This window comes from Pinus tabuliformis, chromosome 7 (genome assembly GCF_031772625.1).
Source record: "Pinus tabuliformis cultivar Carrire ecotype Pingquan chromosome 7, CPIR1, whole genome shotgun sequence".
In the NCBI taxonomy this organism is placed as follows: domain Eukaryota; kingdom Viridiplantae; phylum Streptophyta; class Pinopsida; order Pinales; family Pinaceae; genus Pinus; species Pinus tabuliformis.
Window position 1 is genome coordinate 1,590,786,048 of NC_142293.1, and position 20,442 is coordinate 1,590,806,489.

Below are 20,442 nucleotides of genomic sequence, written 5' to 3' on the forward strand. Positions count from 1 at the left end.
ATGGCTACCGAGATGGTATGTTGTCGAGGACGACAACTATTTTAGGTGGAGGAGGATGTAAGGTCCCCGAGTTGAGCCGGGCGCGATGTGACGAGCAGGCGATTTGACACTAGCGCGGGCGCAGTGCGATGAGCAGACGAGTTGACACGGCGGGCGCACACGACGGGTGCACGCGCGAGCGCGCGGGTGAGTGCACACGGCGGGCATGCGGGTGGGTGCGCGGGCGTGCAGGCGGGCGAGCGCACACGGAGATGCGACGAAAGACCGAGTCACTTGCGACGATACATTGCGACACTTGTGAAAATTGCAATGGAGCAAGGGTTGCGATGGGAGTTTATACGACCACTTGGAGCGTGGGTTGGATGATGGATAGGCCAACCTATCCATGGGCGTTCAACGCTTGAAGGGGTGTGCAAACGCATGTTTTGGTGGTCGGCTGGGCAAGCCACCACCCCACAACCATGCGTATGTATTGTGGCATGTTTGGAGTTCAAACATCATTCGACTTGGACAAGCATCATTCGCTCAAGGGTAGTGCACAGATCTTTGTGCGCAGAAGTGACAAGAGGAGAGCGCATAACTCATGCGCTAGTCTTGGTGAACGCACAAGATAGTTCGTACTTGGAGATTGGGTGAAGGCGTGGGCAAGGTGTGCCCGGTGTTCGGTCGAAGTGCAGATTTGTGCCAGGACTTGGCGAGGGTGTCTTGGTGGCTCGGGTGAGCACCCGCCCATCGTGCAAGGTGTGCACAAGGTTGTAAAAGGCAGGGTTGCCTTTGATTGTAAAATTGGCTAAGTATGAGACTTGGTCTTGCCAAGACATACTTGTGTATTGTAAACTGATATTCTTAATATATTATCGGGCAGACTCATTGTTCAGGGAGTTGCCCCTCCCTTTATATTGTGCAATTGTTGTTCTCTTTTATAATTGCTGATGATAATGAATGAGTATGGGTGTTCATTAGTATAAAGGATAAATGTAATATTCCTTGGTTGCGAAACACAAACTACGTAAGGAAAAAGTGTAATAAGCGTAGTCCACGAACATTAGTATTGGTGAAAAGAAAGTGTTCGGTGGTGCCGCACCTCGCTACAAGCGGTTGGAAGACTACCAAAGGTGTAGAGGCATGACAAAACCCATTCAAAGTAATGTTGTTGATTGTTATCATTGCAGGTTTCAGATTGAACCCATCCAAATTAAGGTCATGTGATGTTATTGGATGTTTTTAGCTTTACATTTATATCCATGGGTGTGAGCATATTTTTTAATAGTTAGTATTTAGGAATATGTTTTTAAATAATTGGAATTTGTATAATTTATATTTTATGGCTGTAAATAATGGTAAGTAAGTAAGAATGTGTGTTTTTATTTAACGTTTTTAACTTTATGTTTATATTTATGATTAAGAATATATTTTCATAATTGGCATTTGAGAATATGTTTTTATTTTGTGTAGTTTATATTTCATAATTTATAATTATGATAGTTTTGTTTCGAGATTTATATTTATATTTATATGAATATGAGTAACTATGTGAATGGATAGATAGGGAACATAGGGTTGTATTGTCCTTTTTAATACTTTAAGTTTCATATTTATATACATAATTAAGAATATATTGTTTGTTAGTAGGTATTTAAGGGTGTACTGAATGTTTTTTAACTTTATGTTTATATTTATGATTGAGAATATGTTTTTAATTAATTAGAATTTGTTTTATAATTATATAACCGGTACTTAGTATAATATTCATAGCTATTTTTAATAATTTTTTATTTAATTTTTAAATATTTCTTATTATTGTTAAATTTTTCTATAATATTTAAAAATTTAATTTAATTTAATTATGTAATATATGATCATTGCATGCTTGTCACTTAAAGCACGCAAAGACTTTGAATACTCTTGAGGTGAGACTGATCGCTTTTAAAACATTTACAAATCTTAAAAGCTTAAAAGCACGCAAAGACTTTGAAGACTCTTGAGGTGAGACTGATCGCTTTGAAAACACTTACAAATCTCTTTTAAGCTTTTAAAATCAACACCTTTGAAAAAACACAAATTTGCTTTTCATATTTATACAAATTGAGTGGGTGCTGTGAATAATTTGAAAAGAAAATCTAAAACATGGACTATTACGGACGCTTAATATTTCAAGAATATGAGCTGTGCTTCAATCTAAAAATACAACTAAGGGTTAAAGATATTAAAGAAATTCTCCTGGCGGCAGACGTTTCTGTGATGACGATGGATGCACTTGCACAGAACATTGTATTGAACTGCACCTTTTTTTTAAACATGGAAGAATATTGATGTCAGAGAAAGCGCGTAAAAAACGTAAAAAAGCAGGAAGCCAATGGAGACAATGATATAAAATAAAACGCAAGTGGAGATCAGCTTCCCATGCCAAACTGGCCAGAAATTTGATGTTGTTCAAGGATCATGGCGCGACATTCTATGTCCATGCAATCTGGTCAAAAACAGCGACCCTTTTTTAGGGTTAGGTTCTTTTCGTAGGGTTTATCACCAAGCTACCTAGTCTGATCTAGGGTTCTTGTCCGGTATTATAATATACGGCAAACCGAATAAAGCCAAGAATGGTGCCGGATCTCTGTGCTGTGCTTCTCCGTCAGGTGTTTAAAATTATAGACAATAACGTCACAGAAAAAACCTATCCAAGTAACAGCGTGCTGTAGTGGACTCCTCTAACTCATTTTCACAAGACTGGAATTCAATAAAATATTTCCCAATTTGTTGGGGAATCTTGCTATTTAACCGTATAAATTTTTCCTAGTTTAGGCGGACATGGTCTACTGGTTCCTGTGGTGTGCCTATGCGATTGATGGATGGAGTTGATGCATCGACTAACTTTAGAGATGGTCAAGATCTTGGTAAACCAGAAAAAGCTATCTGTGTGAGAACAGAGAGCACTGAGAACTTTATTGATGACGGATACGAATGGAAGAAATATGGTCACAAGCGCATCATGGATAGAATTCATCCCAGGTGTTTTCTCCCAAATGCTCTACCCATTACTTCTTGGACCAGCACGGGGTTGTTTATATTGCCTGTATGCAGCTTCCAACTGTGCACACTACTGACAAAATATGTTTATAATCGCTGCTATTGCTGAATAAATCAGCAGATATTATTTAAGATGTCGAAGAAAGGGATGCCGGTGAAGAAATAGATTGAGCGCTGTCCGGATGATCCTGGATACGTTCTCACGACATCTACTGCAATTAATCATACTGTCGCTGATTTTCCTTCTTCTGCATCTCTTCTGAGGAATTCATACGACTTGTGCGCCCAGGTGATTGACCTAGCAAGGGATAGACCCGAGAGATGATACAGAGAAAATCGAAGTTTTATTTTAGGTCATCCATAACTTTACAGGCCTGGGAATGAAGTGGGGATTCAAAACTTTTTCTCTTTTCAGAAAGATATTTCGGTAGGCAGTTTAGCTCGCGACTGGTTTAATTATTTAAAGCTCAGAGAAAGACGGCGAATATCGCTGTTCGACTTTTTATGATCTTATTATTAGTGAATTTGACGATGAATGATTATTATGATTAGTGAATTTAATCAACCCATGCTTATTTTTAAAATTAGAAAGCATTTATGACGTCTCCTAGTGCCGCAATACATGTCGAAATTCTTATCACATACTTCATCTTAATACTCTATTCATGGATTTAATAAAAGTTATTTTATTTTTAAATTAGAATGAACTCATGTAGGTTATCCAACGATATATTGTAACAGGAAATGTCAGCGCATCCAACGATATATAGTAATATGAAATGTCCAGAACTAGCATGGGCATTCTTATGGCGATTGTAAATTTACCATATTTAATCATTATGAAATAAAATTAGTGTTGGTTTTGTTTTATGTTTATTGGATGTCCAAATTTTAATGCGAATAACTTCAGAATATTTTTTAATTAAAATAAGAATGTGTTTTTTTGGTCTCATGTAATTAGAGGAAATGTTCAGAGTTAGAGGTGGGTATTGGTGTGTTGATTAAAATAAGAATGTGTTATTTTTGTTTTATGTAATTCCAGGAAATGTTCAGAGTTAGAGGTGGGTATTGGTGTGTTGATTAAAATAAGAATGTGTTATTTTTGTTTCAGGTAATTCCAGGAAATGTTCACAGTTAGAGGTGGGTATTGGTGTGAAACAAAGTTAGTTGTTTGAATTTTCTTTCATGTTTATTGAATATAAGAATTTTAATGAAATAAAATAATTTATTTTCAAAATAAGAATATATTATGGTTATTTTATATTTTAAAATGAGAAAATTTATTATTAACATAAATTCATAAAATTTAATAATCAAAATAATAACTGTTTTTTAAATATTATAGAGATATTTTAAATCTTTTTTGACTTCGAAAAAACTCGTAATTTCTATTAATAAAAAGAAATTACATTTTGTAGATGTTAAAGCATATGCAGATGGAGGCAAATTGCCTATCAAGACTAGAAGGTTACCTTTGTTCTCCACGCAGGGAGTCTTGAAGCAGCTCATACAGGTGAGCTCAAAGAATAGAAAACCAAGAAATTTATGAGAAAGGCCACAGCGGGAAAAAACCTATATATTTGGGAAGATCATGTCTTCCTCCCCTTTTTCTTCTCAACTTTCCGCTGTTCTCCTTGGGACGGAATTATGGGAACAAGTTGAAGTGGATTGTCTTCGCCGGGTCGAGAATTTTCTTTATCTGAATCAGAGGTATCTGGTGTGTGCTGCCTTTTGATTCCACTGTTTTCCATTGTGTTTGTATTCTTCCTCGATTGTGATTCCATAGGCTCTTGAGGAGATGTCTTGTGGGTTTCTGTTTGGTTGCATTCGTTTGGGATGGGTTCATCGTCCTCGTTGTCTTCCTCCTCTTCCGGATCTAGGGGGGGGGGGGTTCCATCCTTTTTTATGGTTGCCTGTTTTCTTCTTTTTCCCACTGTTCTTTTTATATTCTGGACATGCATTCTGTAAGTGTCCAGTTTGCCGACATACTCTGCACCTGAAAGCTGTGTTTTCATAGTCTAATGACTGTAGCCAACTAAGGTCTTTATGTTTTAGTATAATACTTTCTGGTAGCCCTTTGCTAAGGTCTACTTCTACACATATATGTGCAAAAGTATATATTCCTTCGTCAATTCTTTGTGTGTCCATTTTGATAAATCTGCCAATAGAATTACCTATGCAAGAAAGTATCTTTGGATCCCAGAAATGGATAGGGAGGTTATGGAGACGTACCCATACAGGCATCCTAGAAACAACAAAATTGTTTGCATCAGAATCCGGGAACCATGGAGTGATAAAGAGACCCGAAGATCCCCAGAACCATGGTCCTTCCTGAATCACGACATCTCTGACTTCTGGTGACGGGAGTTTAACTATAAAAAACCCCTTGGAGCAGAGATGGATCTCACTGTTCAGAGACCATTTTGTGAGTATCCAATGAAACAGGTCTACGGGTTTGGGCCAAAAAGCATTAAAACGGCATATTATGGCTTGCTTTTCATAGCTGTCACGTACCTTTTCTGCTTCTGCTATTTCTATTGTTAGTTCTGGTGTGTGCTGCAATTGCTCCACTATATAAGGGCTTGGATCGGTTCCGGTCTGCTTTGGAGCAGTAGGTGGAGGTTTTCCCCTTTGTAAAATATTCTTGTAAGATGTTCCTTCATTGTTGTATTGTTTGTGCTCTGGGTTGGATTTGTACCCACTGCCCCCTGTTGATTTGCTTGTTGCTGCACCTCCACGTAGTCTCATATTGAGAATGACTGTGGATCCTGATTTGATGTTGTAATCCTCCAGGGTTCTATGATCCTCTAGCGATCTGCCCCCTGTAATTAGGTGTTGTATGCCAGCAGGGTAGCCAATTTGATTGGCTATGTTATTTTTCAGATCTAGAACACTCTCTGTTGTAGTAATCCAGATTAAGGTTGAAGACCCCTTTGGCGTTCTGAGGAAGATTTGTAATCTATGAGGAACTGTTCCAGCGAAGCTAGAATTAGCGATCTGGGCTTGGGGTCCAGGCAATCCTCTCTTCCCACAGTAGAGCCTTCGATTGCTTCTGCCCCTATGGCCGTACCGAGATCTGGAGTGATCTTTGTATTTGGCAGTCTCTGTTTCCCGGCTACACATTCTACCATCCCAATGAGTCCTTTGAGCCCTATTCTGATACGACCGATCTCTGTCATGTTCAAAACGACATGATTGTGGATCAGCCATGATCTGCGGAGAGAATGCTCCTCGATAAATATAACAGGTTCCGCTTCAGATCCAGAGCATAGCTGTGTCCATAGCCCGAGATCTGTACCCCCAGCTACATTAGGGCGTCGATCTGTATCTGGGGATCTCCCCTTCTTGATTTGCCGAGTGTCGGCGGTGGTAGTCGTAGCAAGAAATCTAACCAAGGCATCAGTGATCAGCTCCCGAGGCCCTTCTTTAAGGCTAACACAATTCTCGGCTATCTAGCGGGCGACTTCAAGAAAGGGGTTAATGTGTTCGGCCCCCTCAGTATAATGCCCGATGGCCCGGTGACTGTCTATGGTTTTCGGCCTCAGATCCATATAAATCGCCTGAGGGGTTTGGCGCCCTCCGCTGTCTTCGTAGCCATTCACTCTTTCCAACTGCAGATCAGAGTTCCCTCTGGAGGTCCCAGTGGGAACGACCCCCTGCTCATCGCGTTGCACTTCCCAGAAGCTCCCTCTGATCTGGTTTCCGCATTTCCCAGCGTGAGAAAGCAGTGAAACCCTCATCTTCTCGTCCGCCATTCTGTATCTTCAAAAAAAAAATCTAGAGATATTTTAAATCTAAATACATATCACTTTTAAATTTCGTAATTTTATGCATATAGTACATACCAATTCTTTAGTATATAATGTTAATGAATATTACTTACCATTTCCTCTTTCAATTTGCATATGGTAAAGGACTGTCAATAATATATACCCATGCTTTACATAATGCCAATTTCCTAACTATTTCCTCGTTTAATCTGGATAGTGTGAATAACCCTAAATAATTAATAATACTTTACTACGGAGTATCTTACCATTTCCTAGTTGCTCCCTTTTTTAATCTGCACATGTGATCAACTTCATTAAATCACTACACATGATAATGCAGTTTTCCCTCAAAAAGAAATCAAGGCATGATTTCGAAGCATATATTTTCTTCAAATTTCCCTAACTTGTATTCAAATTTAAGCAACTGTATAACAACTCCATTGACCAGATATAAGTAATTAAAATTCAGCCCTCAAATTTTTTGAAATAAGCCAATGTCTAACAACGCCATTGATTACAATATACCATGATAAAATTAGACCATTATTTTGTTTTTCGAATAAGAATGGTTCCCATTGAATGTTTAGGGTTGCAAGACATATATAACACTCTACCCGATAAACACAAGTCGCTCGTGTATTCATATGAGGTCCAAGGAGTTGGGCGATACCAAGTGCCAATGGAATCCCAATGATGTCATGGTCGATAGCCAAATGACCTCGTATTGGCATCATCCTTCTGTACGTTGTCGGGCCATATTCTCCTTCGATTGTCGGCTCATAAAATAGGCTGACATGACCCTATAGCCTAAATAACTTGAAAGGCTCATTACATCCAAGGATGGGTTGGCAGAATACATTTATCCCAATCAACCTTGTGTCAAATTCGGTCGGCCACTAATGATACTCAATTAGTCTTCCGGAAGTAGGAAACATCACCTTACTGAAGGATAAGCCAACCATGTAATAGTCTTTGAGTTAGTCCTGAGAATAGAGGAACTCTTCATCATTTTTAACCCTGCATTCTACAATTTAACATAAGACAATTTAACATAAGAGTTGTTGTTTAATTATTACACATTAATACTTTAAATAAAAATAATGCCATTTAAAATAAAAATAGAAATGAATATAGATGATTACATATTTAGCTAATTTTAATTTAAAGCATTATACAACACAAATAATTTTATCTTTATTTGGTTTATTATTCATATTCTAATTTATTATGAAAGAAATGTGATAAAAATATTTCATTTCAATTTTAGATTTACAAATAAAATATTTGGATGTCTATGTTAAATATTTCAATCTAGAACTTAAAAATATATACAGAGTGAGTTTGTTTGACTCTGGTAAAATATTTTAATCTTTAAAAGAAGTAATTAAAAGTAAAATAATTTAGTTACTTTTTCATAAAAGTGAAATGTTCTTAAATCTCTTGAAACTCAAATTATTTTTCAAATTTTACATTTTACAAAAATGTTTAAATCTCAAAATATTTGGTTGTGTGGTACCCCATACACATGCATAGCTAATAATTCCATAAATTCATTTTAATTTAAAAATTAAATAATATTTATTAAATACATAGAGAAAGTATTAGATTATTAAGATGGAATAGGTTTTACAATAAAAATAAGAATGTCCCACCAATTCTAGTCATTTCTTATTACTAAATATCTTTGGCTGAAAAGTCTATTTTAATTTAAAATTAAATATTTTTTATTAATTATATGCATAGAATACTAGAGAATTAAAATGAAATATGTATTGATATTTTCCATATGTATAATGGTTTAATGGATATTATAATTTTTTTGAATTAAAAAAAAATAAATATTTTTAATTAAGTGAATAAGTTTGACTATTTTAGAAAGATTTAATTTCCAATAAACATTTAGTATTAATAAGCTATGGTATTATAACAAAAACTATTTATAAATTAAAAATATTGAAAGAGGTGAATCTCCATAAATCTTCATACTTATAAATAATATGATATATTTTTTAAAATTAATTATATATATATATATATAGATAACTCATATATTAATTCTTGTTTATGCACTTCATTCTTAAACTTCCTGTAAAGATATAGATGACCTGAAATAAAATTTCTATGGTCTATCCCTTTCTACATCAAGTCATAGCCATTCCTCGGAAGGGAGGAAAATTATGATTTTGAATTCTAGTATAGTTTGTGAGAATATATTTGTATATTAAAAATTAATATAGAAGTTAAATATATATGATTTTAAAAAACATATCACACTATTTATAAGTATGGAGATATGGATAATTTGAATTTGTAAATAATTTTTGTTACAATACTATGGCTTATCAATATTACATGTTTAATGGAAGTTAAATCTTTTTAAAATAACCTTATGGATAATAATCTTGAGATTAATAATACTTGAGTTAATACTCTTCAGATTTATAATTGTAAGATTTATAATATTAATTCCACATTTTATAATTATTTTTTCTTATAATATTAATTTTACGATTTAATGTTAATATCTTAGGATTATAATATTAATTTTGAGATTTATATTCTTAAAATTTGATATTAACCTTATGATTTATAATGTCTTAAAAAAAAATTAAATACTAATTTATTTCAAAAAAAAATGAAATTTAATTTAATTTCATATATCTTCTCATTTAAATTGTTATACATTTACTTAAATTTGAATACAAGTGGGGAAATCATGCCTTTAAAATAAAATCGAGAGAAAACTACATTATCATGGATAGTAAGTTAGTGAAGTTGATCACATGTGCAGATTAAAAAAAATGAGTGATTTAATGAAATTGTCCACATATGCATATTTAAAAAGGGAGCAACTAAGAAATTGTAAAATACTCAGTAGTAAAGCATTGTTATAAATTATTTACAGTTATTCACACTATGCAGATATTAAATGAGGAAATGGTTAGGAAATTGCAAGCATTATGTACTTAGTAGTAATGCATTGGTATGCATTATTGACGGTACAAATTGAAAGAGAAAATGGTAAGCATTATGCACTAACATTATATACTAAGTGATAAAAGAGTGATAAAAGATTGATATATACTATATCTATAAAATAAAATAATGAAATTAAAAAGTAATATGTATTTAGATTTAAGATATTTTAAAATAATATTTGGAAATGAATTATTATTTTGATTATAAAATTTTATAAATTTATGTGGATTGTAATTTTTTGAATAATTAATTTATTTTTATTTTAATTATAAATTATTTTATTCCATTTAAATCTTAATATTCAATAAACATGAAAATCAAACCACTCACTTTATCTCATACCAATTAAACACACCAATGTCCAACTCTGAACATTTCCTACAATTACATAAAACCAACATAACAAATTCTTATTTTAATCAAAGATTCTTCTAAACTTATGTGCATTAAAAATTTGACATCCAATAAACATCACACAAAACCAACCATTAAATCCATGCATAGAGTATTAAGATGAAGTATGTGCTAAGATTTTCGGCATGTATTGCGGCACTAGGACACGTCATAAATGCTTTCTAATTTCAAAAATAAGCATTGGTTGATTAAATTCACTAATCATAATAATCATTCATCGTCAAATTCACTAATAATAAGTTCATACAAAGTCGAACAGTGATCTTCGCTGTCTTTCTCTTAGCTTTAAATAATTAAACCAGTCGCGAGCTAAACTGCCTACCGAAATATCTTTCTGAAAAGAGAAAGTTTTGAATCCCTGTTTGATGCACTTCATTCCCAGGCCTGTAAAGTTATGGATGACCTAATATAAAACTTCGTTTTTCTCGGTATCATCTCTCGGGTCTATCCCTTGCTAGGTCAATCACTTGGGCGCGCAAGTCGTATGAATTCCTCGGAAGGGATGCAGCAGAAGGAAAATCAGGGACAGTATGATTATGAACTCCAGTATAAGTCGTCATAACGTATTCAGGATCATCAGGACAGCGCTCAATCTGCTTCTTCACCGGGCATCCCTTTCTTCGACATCTAAAATAATATCTGCTGATTTATTCAACAATAGCAGCGATTATAAACATATGTTATAAATAGTGTGCACGATTAGAAGCTGCACACTGGCAATATAGCCAACGCCGTGCTTCTCCAAGTAATGGGTAAAGCACTCGAGAGAAAATACCTGGGATGAATTCTATCCCTGATGCGCTTCTGACCATATTTCTTCCATTCGTATCCGTCATCAATAATATTCTCAGTGCTCTTTGTTCTCACACAGATAACTTTTTCTGGTTTTCCAGGATCTTGATCATCTCTAAAGTTAGTCGACGTATCATCCCCATCCATCAATAGTATAGGCACACCGCAGGAACAAGTAGAACATGTCCTCTTAAACTAGGCAAAATGTATACGGTTAAATAGCAAGTTCCCCATCAAATTGGGAAATATTTTATTGAATTCTAGTCTTGTGAACATGAGTCAGAAGCGTCCACTACAGCACGCTGTTACTTGGATACGTTTTTTCTGTGACGTTATACTCTAGAATTTTAAACACACGACGGAGAAGTCCAGCACAGAGATCCGTTTGTTGTATATTATAATACCAGAAAAGAGCCCTAGTTCTGACTGGGTGGTTTGGTCATATTCCCACTAAGAAAAACCTAACCCTACATTAATCCTAAACAAAGCTCGCCTTTTTTGACCAGATTGTATGAACACAGAATGTCGCGCCATGATCGTTGAACAACGTCAAATTTCTCGCCAGTTGGGCATGGGAAGCTGATCTCCACTTGCGTTATAAAATGTGCGTTTTATTTTACAGCAGTGTCTCCATTCGCTTCCTGCTTTTTTATGTTTATTGCACGCTGTCTCTGACATCATTACCTCCACATGTTTTAAAGAAACCGCGGCTCAATACAATGTTCTGAGCAAGTGCATCCATTGTCATCAAAGAAACATATCCTGCCAGAAGAAAGGATTTCTTTAATACCTTTAACCGTCGTGTATTTTCAGACGGAAGCACAGTTCATTTTCTTGAAAACCCTCGTGTATTTTCAGAAGGAAGCACAGTTCATTTTCTTGAAATATTAAATGTCCATAATATCCCATGTTTTAGATTTTCTTTTCTTTTCAAATTATTCACACCACCTACGCAATTAGTACAAATATGAAAAGAACATTTGTCTTTTTCGAAAGGTCTTCATTTTAAAAGTTTAAAAGAGATTCGGAAGTGTTTTTAAAGCGATCATTCTCACCGACCTCTACTCTAGAGTCTTCAAAGTCTTTGCGTGCTTTTAAGTGACAAGGATGTAATTAACATATCTCACATGATTGAATTTAATTTAATTTTTAAATTTTATAGAAAAATTTAATGGTAATAAGAAACATTTAAAAATCAAAAAATTAAAATATGTTATTATTAATAATACAATATTTAATTTTTAATATAGTATATAATTTTAATAAAAAATTTAATTATTATCTATAAATATATGAATCAATATATATATATATATATATATATATGTATATATATATATATATATATATCTGATTTTGAGAAGCAACAGATTTCTTAAGGATTTCTGTTCTACCATGGGTATGACTCTTAGCACTCACAAAACAAAATTATGATTATCAAATCCAAGAAGGACACTTATGTTAATTTTATGTATGACAATAATAACTTGGAGGAAGTGTATTCTTACAAGTACCTAGGAATTGATATTCATCACAAGCATTGAGAAAATGATTAATAGGGGGTGGAAAGCTTATTTTGGTCTTGAAAATAATTGTAAAACTGCAAACAGTGGGATAAAAAGAAGTTCCTCTTCGAAACTTTAGTAACTCCTATTATCTTACATCGATGTGAGGTTTGGGGTTCAGCATCTCTAGAGAATCGTGGAGAAGGATTGAGCAAATCCAGAAGCATTTTATAATGTACAACCTGGAAATTAAAAGTAATACACCCTATCCTATTCTCCTTATAGAAGCATGTCTTTTCCCTCGAATCCCCATCACCCGGCAAAGTAGGCTCAAATGAGCCTTCAACCATCCTTGAGCCTTCGGCCAACCTTGAGCCTTGAGTCTTGAGCCTTCGGCCAGCCTTGATGGTGCCTCATCACCCCACCTTCCAACCAAACATCCCTCAGAGCCCTCCAAGAACCTTATCTTTTTATAGATGAGAGACGTAGACTTCAACACTCAACCCAATCCTTTACCCGCCAACAGCCCTTAACCCCGCCAACATCCAAAAAAAAAACACTTAACCCCACCAAACCTTAACTCCTGACATGCAAAAATATTCCTGACTTGCAAAGGCACCTAAGTAATACAGTTGCCACCTCCAATAGTCAACCTTCTCCTTACAGATAACATCATCCTGTCAAAGAATGTAACCCGATTACTCGAGGTTATAGTTTCCACCTACAATAGTCTGACCTTACCCTTACAGATGAACATCATTCTATTAGAGACTGTAACCCGATCACTCCATAACTATTGACCTCAAAGCATTATAACTGCATTCTATTCAATACATCCCACATTTGTTGTGGATAATGCAATTTAATATAGAAATGGTAAGGCTCTTAGAAGAGAAGATACGAAATCTATTATATATGTCTCCTGTCAGTCCGCTTAAGTACCCACCTTCAATATCTTCTAAAGTTGAAGGGTTAGCTACCATAAAATTCCAAGGCAATGGCTCGCAAACCATGGGAAGATTGAATTTTATCAAAAGAATACTGGGATCAAAATTGCACATAGCAAAGCAATTTGATGGTATAAACCTACCCTTATTATTCGAAACAAGGAAGTCATCCGTATAGCTCAATGTTGTGTTAAGAGTAATCAATTTGCGCTCAAAGAATAATTCAACCAAGCTAGCCCCAATAGCATAATGACTCCTTGTCACTTTGTGTTTTGTCCCTTTTTTGGTATGATCTGCAACTTTCAGCATTCCCAAATGATAAGCTTGAACTCGTACTGCAGACTCAAGCTGTTGGATTAAAGTAGAGACCCTAACGAGAGGTAAAATCTGGACACAGTTGAACACCGACCCTAGTACATGAATCATGATAGCCTCTAATGTATAAGTCCAAAACTTCTCAATATAAGTTAAATCCTTTTCGGACAAGCAACACATCTGAGTTAGATATAACTTAGTAGTAATCATATCTGTACCTATTAAGTGTTTGAGTAACAACGGAACACTTCGGAACAAAGTCTCCTCATCATAATTAAGAGTGAGATTCTCTATTTTCATCTGTAAACCAACCAAATCCTCCTCAAAGCTCCCTTTAACAGCTGTTGATTTATATACCATCAATACTTTGATGACGTCATTGTGGTAGAGATTAACCTTAGAAGCTTGATAACCAGAGCCCGACTCATCTATAAGTTTGTATAAATTATTCCAGAACGTCGACTCAATCAACCCCGAAGCACCACTAAGACCCCTCGAATCAATGTTAAAAACGCCACAATTACAAACAATGAAACAGAATTTTAACGCCATCGTTGGCGACAAGTTTATAGCCTTTGTGGGCTTTTGCATAATGCAAATTTGTTTCATGATTTAAATAGTTTTAATTTAAGGCCCCCAAATATGTTGCAACGACTGTGGGCATAACAGGACTCGAACCTGTGACCATTAGGTTAAAATCCCAATGCTCTACCGCTGAGCTACATGCCTCGAATGATTCTGAGAACACCTGAGCCTGTGGCACCAACACCTGAGCCTTTGGCTTGAACACCTGAGCCTGTGGCACCAACACCTGAGCCTTCAGCCTGAACACCTGAGCCTGTGGCACCAACACCTGAGCCTTCGGCCTGAACACGTGAGCCTGTGGCACCAACACCTGAGCCTTCAGCTTGAACACCTCCGACGGTAGCATCATATATATTCCCAATCTTTTATATCCCTAAAGGGTGTGGGTTCCTATAGCCTGCATGGTGTGGAGAATGACAGGGTGTGAACGAGTAGACATATCCATGCCTTACCTGTATCTTTCCCACTTGGAGACTCTGGATTCCAACAGATTCCCCGGTTCCGGAGATTCTCGGGTTCCTTATCTTGTCCAGGCGTTATGAACAGGTTCCTTATCTTATCCAAGCATTGGACCCGACTTACTTATAGGAAGGATAAGCTCATATATAATAGGTTGGTTTCGACAAGGTATTGACCTGAAAACCCATCCGCTTCTTATTCGCTCTCTACTCTACTCCCACCCACCTTATGAATTTCAGCAATTCTCACAACCTCTGGCATTAGGTCCATTATCTCTCCTGCTAGTCTTGGCTGAGCAAAAGAAACATTCTCTCTATCTTATCCCACTAGATTATCCCAGCTCGAGAAAGAGATATGTCATAAGCCCTACCCTTCCTTCTAAAGTTCTCTTTAACAACTGTTGATTTATATACCATCAATACTTTGATGACCTCATCGTGATAGAGATTAACCTTAGAAGCTTGATAACCACAGAGCGTAGGCAGTGGATAAGTATTAGCCAAGTCAGTCTCAGCCAAGTCAGGGTCTGAGCTAAGGATAGGAGATACGTAAATAATACATGCATTAGGTCTCAGGATCGAAAGCCTATGAATTGTTCTTAGAAGGCTTTGAATACGGGCTCGAAGGCTTTTCAGAGGGCTATGAGGGGGGGTTACACAAATGATACGTATAAGAAGGGGACCGATAGGCACAAGTATCAAGTCCGGAAGGAGGAGTGGCTGAAGAGTGAAGGTCATTCGCCCGACAGGCAGATGGCTCTAGTTCTCTGGCTTGAGAGTGAAATGAGTCAGGTTCATTTACACACTTTTAAGGGTACTTATAATGGAGATAAAGGCTCTGATGCTTTCTTACAAGGGTCATGAGGCTTTGACTCAGAAGCATATGAACTACATGGCAACAAAGAAGCACTACAGCTGAACCGCCAATGCCAATCAAATTTTTAACCATGTCTTGGAAGATCTAATAGTAGTTACTGAGGACCTTTCTTACCCTATAGAGACAGTAATGATACCTTACTATTCCCAACAAGTAGATTTGTGTGGGTATATTATAGCGAAGAATTGAAATTTGCCCAGGACTTGGGCTATAGGATTATACCCCTAAGGGGCTACTTGTTCGAGGAAAAAACAAGTCCTTTCGCTAGCTTTGTATCTACCCTCTTCTCCAAGAGACAAGAGGCAAAGAAAGGTGGAAATGACGCAACGGCCTACATTTACAAGATCCTTATGAACTCGCTGTATGGTAGATTTGGGATTAATCCCGAAAGTACTACTACTGAGGTCTGCGATAGAGCCAGATATGATGAATTGACTCAGAAAGACAATTTTATAAGGGGTGATAAACTGAGCGATCATACTTATATAGTCAGTTACCTTTGCAATGCTTCACATGTTTCGGACCTTGATTAGAATCCTCCTAAGATCTCTGCTGTACAAATGTCCGCTGCTATTACAACTTGTTCTCGTATTCATATGTACAAATACATTTCCAGAGAAGACTGTTATTACACTGATACTAACTCAGCCATTCTAGGAAGCCCTCTTCCAGAAGACAGCTTCAAACACCCCACCTTCCAACCAAACATCCCTCGGAGCCCTCCAAGAACCTTATCTTTTATAGATGAGACATGTAGACTTCAGCACTTAACCCAATCCTTTACCCACCAACATCCCTAAACCCTGCCAACAACCCCACATTTACACCGACAATATTTTGCAAAACTCCTAACCAAAAAATTGATTCCTGACAATGGACACCGGACTCCTTCAAATAGCTGATACCAGCAGGGCGGCAGGGGAAACGAGACACTTTTATTCAATTATGGAAACTCACCTAAGAATCAGTCTACCACCATCTGTCAGTTTTACTGACGACAACATGGGACTTTGTACCTACCCTAACAGAGCGTAGGGTAGGTACAACAAATGACAAACTGACCATCGTCGGACGCCATTAGCCTTCGTTCCTTTCCCCACCTAGATGAGGGCTTCACAGGAATACAATGCACTGTCACTCCTCCACCTCCACCCATACATCCCTCCTCAACACTCCCACGGCGACACGCAGGGGCTTCATTAGCGCTCATGCTGGGAGAGGAGGGATAATTAATGGATTCCTTTTCGGAACTCCAGCTAAATCAACCTTCGAAGTGCCTTCAGACCTAGCAGCCTAAAGATCATCCCTTTGCCCTACCTCAGATAGAACCTCACAGGAGAGACAGCAGATTGCCACTCCTCACCTCCATCTGTCCCCTCCAACAACATCCCACTTGTGGTGGGAGACTCATTGCAGGTTTCAGTCCTGCTATGCCCACGGTCATTGCAACATAGTTGGGGGCCTTAAATTAAAAATATTTAAATCATGAAACAAATTTGCATTATGCAAAAGCCCACAAAGGCTATAAATTTGTCGCCAACGGTGGCGTTAAAATTCCGTTTCGTTGTCTATAATTGTGGTGTTTTTAACATTGATTCGAGTGGTCTTAGTGGTGCTTCGGGGTTGATTGAGTTGGCATTCTGGAATAATTTATACAAACTTATAGATGAACCGGGCTCTGGTTATCAAGCTTTTAAGGTTAATCTCTATCACGATGAGGTCATCAAAGTATTGATGGTATATAAATCAACAGCTATTAAAGGGAGCTTTGAGAAGGATTTGGTTGGTTTACAGATGAAAATAGAGAATCTCACTCTTAATTATGATGAGGAGACTTTGTTCTGAAGTGTTCCGTTGTTACTCAAACACTTAATAGGTACAAATATGATTACTGCTAAGCTATATATAACTGAGATGTGTTGCCTGTCTGAAAAGGATTTAACTTATATTGAGAAGTTTGGGACTTATACATTAGAGGCTATCATGATTCATGTACTAGGGTCGGTGTTCAACTATGTCCAGAGTTTACCTCTCGTTAGGGTCTCTACTTTGATCCAACAGCTTGAGTCTACAGTACGAGTTCAAGCTTATCATCTGGGAATGCCAAAAGCTACGGATCATACCAAAAAAGGGACAAAGGATCATACCAAAAAAGGGACAAAACTCAAAGTGACAAGGAGTCATTATGCTATCGGGGCTAGCTTGGTTGAATTATTACTTGAGCGCAAATTGATTACTCTTAACACAACATTGAGCTATATGGATGACTTCCCTGTTTCGAATAATAAGGGTAGGTTTATACCATCAAATTTCTTTGCTATGTGCAACTTTGATCCCAGTATTCTTTCGATAAAATTCAATCCTCCCATGGTGTGCAAGCCATTGCCTTGGAATTCTATGGTAGCTAACCCTTCAACTTTAGAAGATATTGAAGGTGGGTACTTAAGCGGACTCACAGGAGACATATATAATAGATTTCGTATCTTCTCTTCTAAGAGCCTTACCCATTTCTATATTAAATTGCATTATCCACAACAAATGTGCGATGTATTGAATAGAATGTAGTTACAATGCTTTGAGGTCAGTAGTTATGTTATGAAACCAGCTCAAGAAAAGATAGAAAAGATAGATCAACGCCTTAGAATTCAGCCTCTTCGAGGGGGCAACCTCCTTTACATTACATAAATGAACAATTCTTGGATGATACAAATGACAAAACCTCCTTTCTATATATAGGAGTCTAAGGAGTCACAATATAATCCAGCTGACCTAACAATAATAATATAAAGCCACAAAAATAACAATAGAGGGATTCTATGGGGCACAGAAATAACAATATGGGGGTAATAGGGGCACAACAATATAAATAAGGGGTATAACTACAATAGTAATGGGGTAATCACTATTATTATAGGGACCCAACATGCCCCTCTCCTTCAAAAAAGTGTTGTCCTCAACGCTTGAGTAGTTCAGGATACTTCTGCATACATTTCTCATCCTCCCATGTGGAATCTTCAGCGGATAAGTCCTTCCACTTGATAAGATACTCTGAAATTGATCGATTTCGTAGCTGTCGAGTTCTTGTTTCTGTGACTACTTCTGGTTCCAATATAACTTTTCCTTCCTCGTCAAGTTCTGGCAATATTGTTTGAATTGGGAGCTTGTCACCTATAACCTTCTTTAAACATGAAATATGGAAAACTGGGTGCAATAGAGAAGCTGCAGGAAGCTCCAATTTGTATGCCATAGTACCAATCTTTTGCAACACCTTGTATGGACCATAATACTTTGGTGATAATTTATTATCCTTATTAGCTTGATTTAGGGACATTTGCTTATATGGTTGTAGCCGTAGGAATACCCAATCACCTACATCAAAACTTCTTTCACTGCGATGTTGATCTGCCTGTTGTTTCATTCTATTTTGTGCCAACACGAGGTTATCCTTTAAGAGTTGGAAGACTTGTTGTTGATGTTCGATGTGATGTTCCACTGCCTGAACCTTAGAATTTTCTCTTAAATATGATGTGATGGATAGTGGTTGATACCCATAAAGTGCCATAAATGGGGTCATTTTTGTTGCTGTATGGAAGGAAGTGTTATACCACCATTCAGCCAGAGGCAACCATTTGACCCACTGTGTCTGTTTATCAGATACAAAGCAACGAAGATATCCTTCCAAAAATTTATTTACTATCTCAGTTTGCCCATCAAATTGAGGATGATAAGATGAGCTATGAGCTAACTGAGTAACAAGACAAGAAAATAATTCTGTCCAAAAATTTCCAGTGAAAATGGGATCTCTGTCACTTACAATAATCTTTGGGTTTCCATGTAGCTTTTGAACTGTTTCCATAAATGTAGTAGAAACTGTACTGGCTTTAAATGGATGTGATAATGCACAAAAGTGTGCATACTTGGTAAGTCTGTCAACTACCACCATGATGACACTCTTTCCCTCAGACTTGGGTAAACCTGTGATAAAATCCATTGAAACCTCCTCCCAATGTTGGCTTGGAATGGATAAAGGTTGTAATAGACCCGGTGTCTTAATTGTTTCAACTTTATTTTGTTGGCAAACCAAACATTCCGCCACAAACTTTTGAATATCTGATTTGAGGCCATCCCAAAAAAATTCCTTCTTAATCCTGTGGTAAGTTTTTAAAAATCTTGATTGCCCTCCTAAGGGAGAAGTGTGCAATTCCATAAGAATATTTTGTTTTAGCTGGGAATTCTTACAGAGGTATAAGCGATCTTTGTACCATAATGAATCATTTTTCCAGCTAAATGTATCAGAAGTACTGGAATATTGTTGTAGCTTGCGAATAAGTACTCACACTTCTTCGTCATTCTTCCATTTCTCCTTTGCTTCGTTTATCCAATCTGGTTGGATAATGGAAATGGCACACAACAATGCTTCCACATCCTCATCCTTTCTTGAGAGTGCATCTGCCACCACATTTTGCTTCCCTTTTTTGTAGATGATTTCAGAGTCATAACCCTACATCTTTGTGACCCACTTTTGTTGCTCTTCAGAGGATAATCTTTGTTCTAAAAAGTATTTGAGGCTATCATGATCCGTTTTTACCTTGAAGTGTCTTCCCATTAGGTAGGGTCGCCATTTCTTAAGTGCATGGAGTATTGCCAACATTTCCTTCTCATAAATAGCTTTGCTTAAAAACTTTCCCTTGATTGGACAACTTTCAAAAGCAATGGGTCTTTCATCTTGCATTAAAACAGCACCAATTCCATTTCCTGAAGCATCACATTCCACAA

At 36.7% G+C, this 20,442-nt stretch overlaps 1 non-coding gene and 1 pseudogene across 1 annotated transcript; both read right to left on the reverse strand.

Annotated features, from left to right (window-relative positions):
* Positions 1–6,476: 6,476 nt before the first annotated feature.
* LOC149254182 (uncharacterized) lies at positions 6,477–6,779 on the reverse strand (annotated as a pseudogene).
* A 7,624-nt stretch (positions 6,780–14,403) lies between these two features.
* On the reverse strand, positions 14,404–14,475 carry TRNAK-UUU (transfer RNA lysine (anticodon UUU)). The gene has a single exon. It is a non-coding gene; the product is annotated as a tRNA-Lys (tRNA).
* Between the last annotated feature and the right edge of the window lie 5,967 nt (positions 14,476–20,442).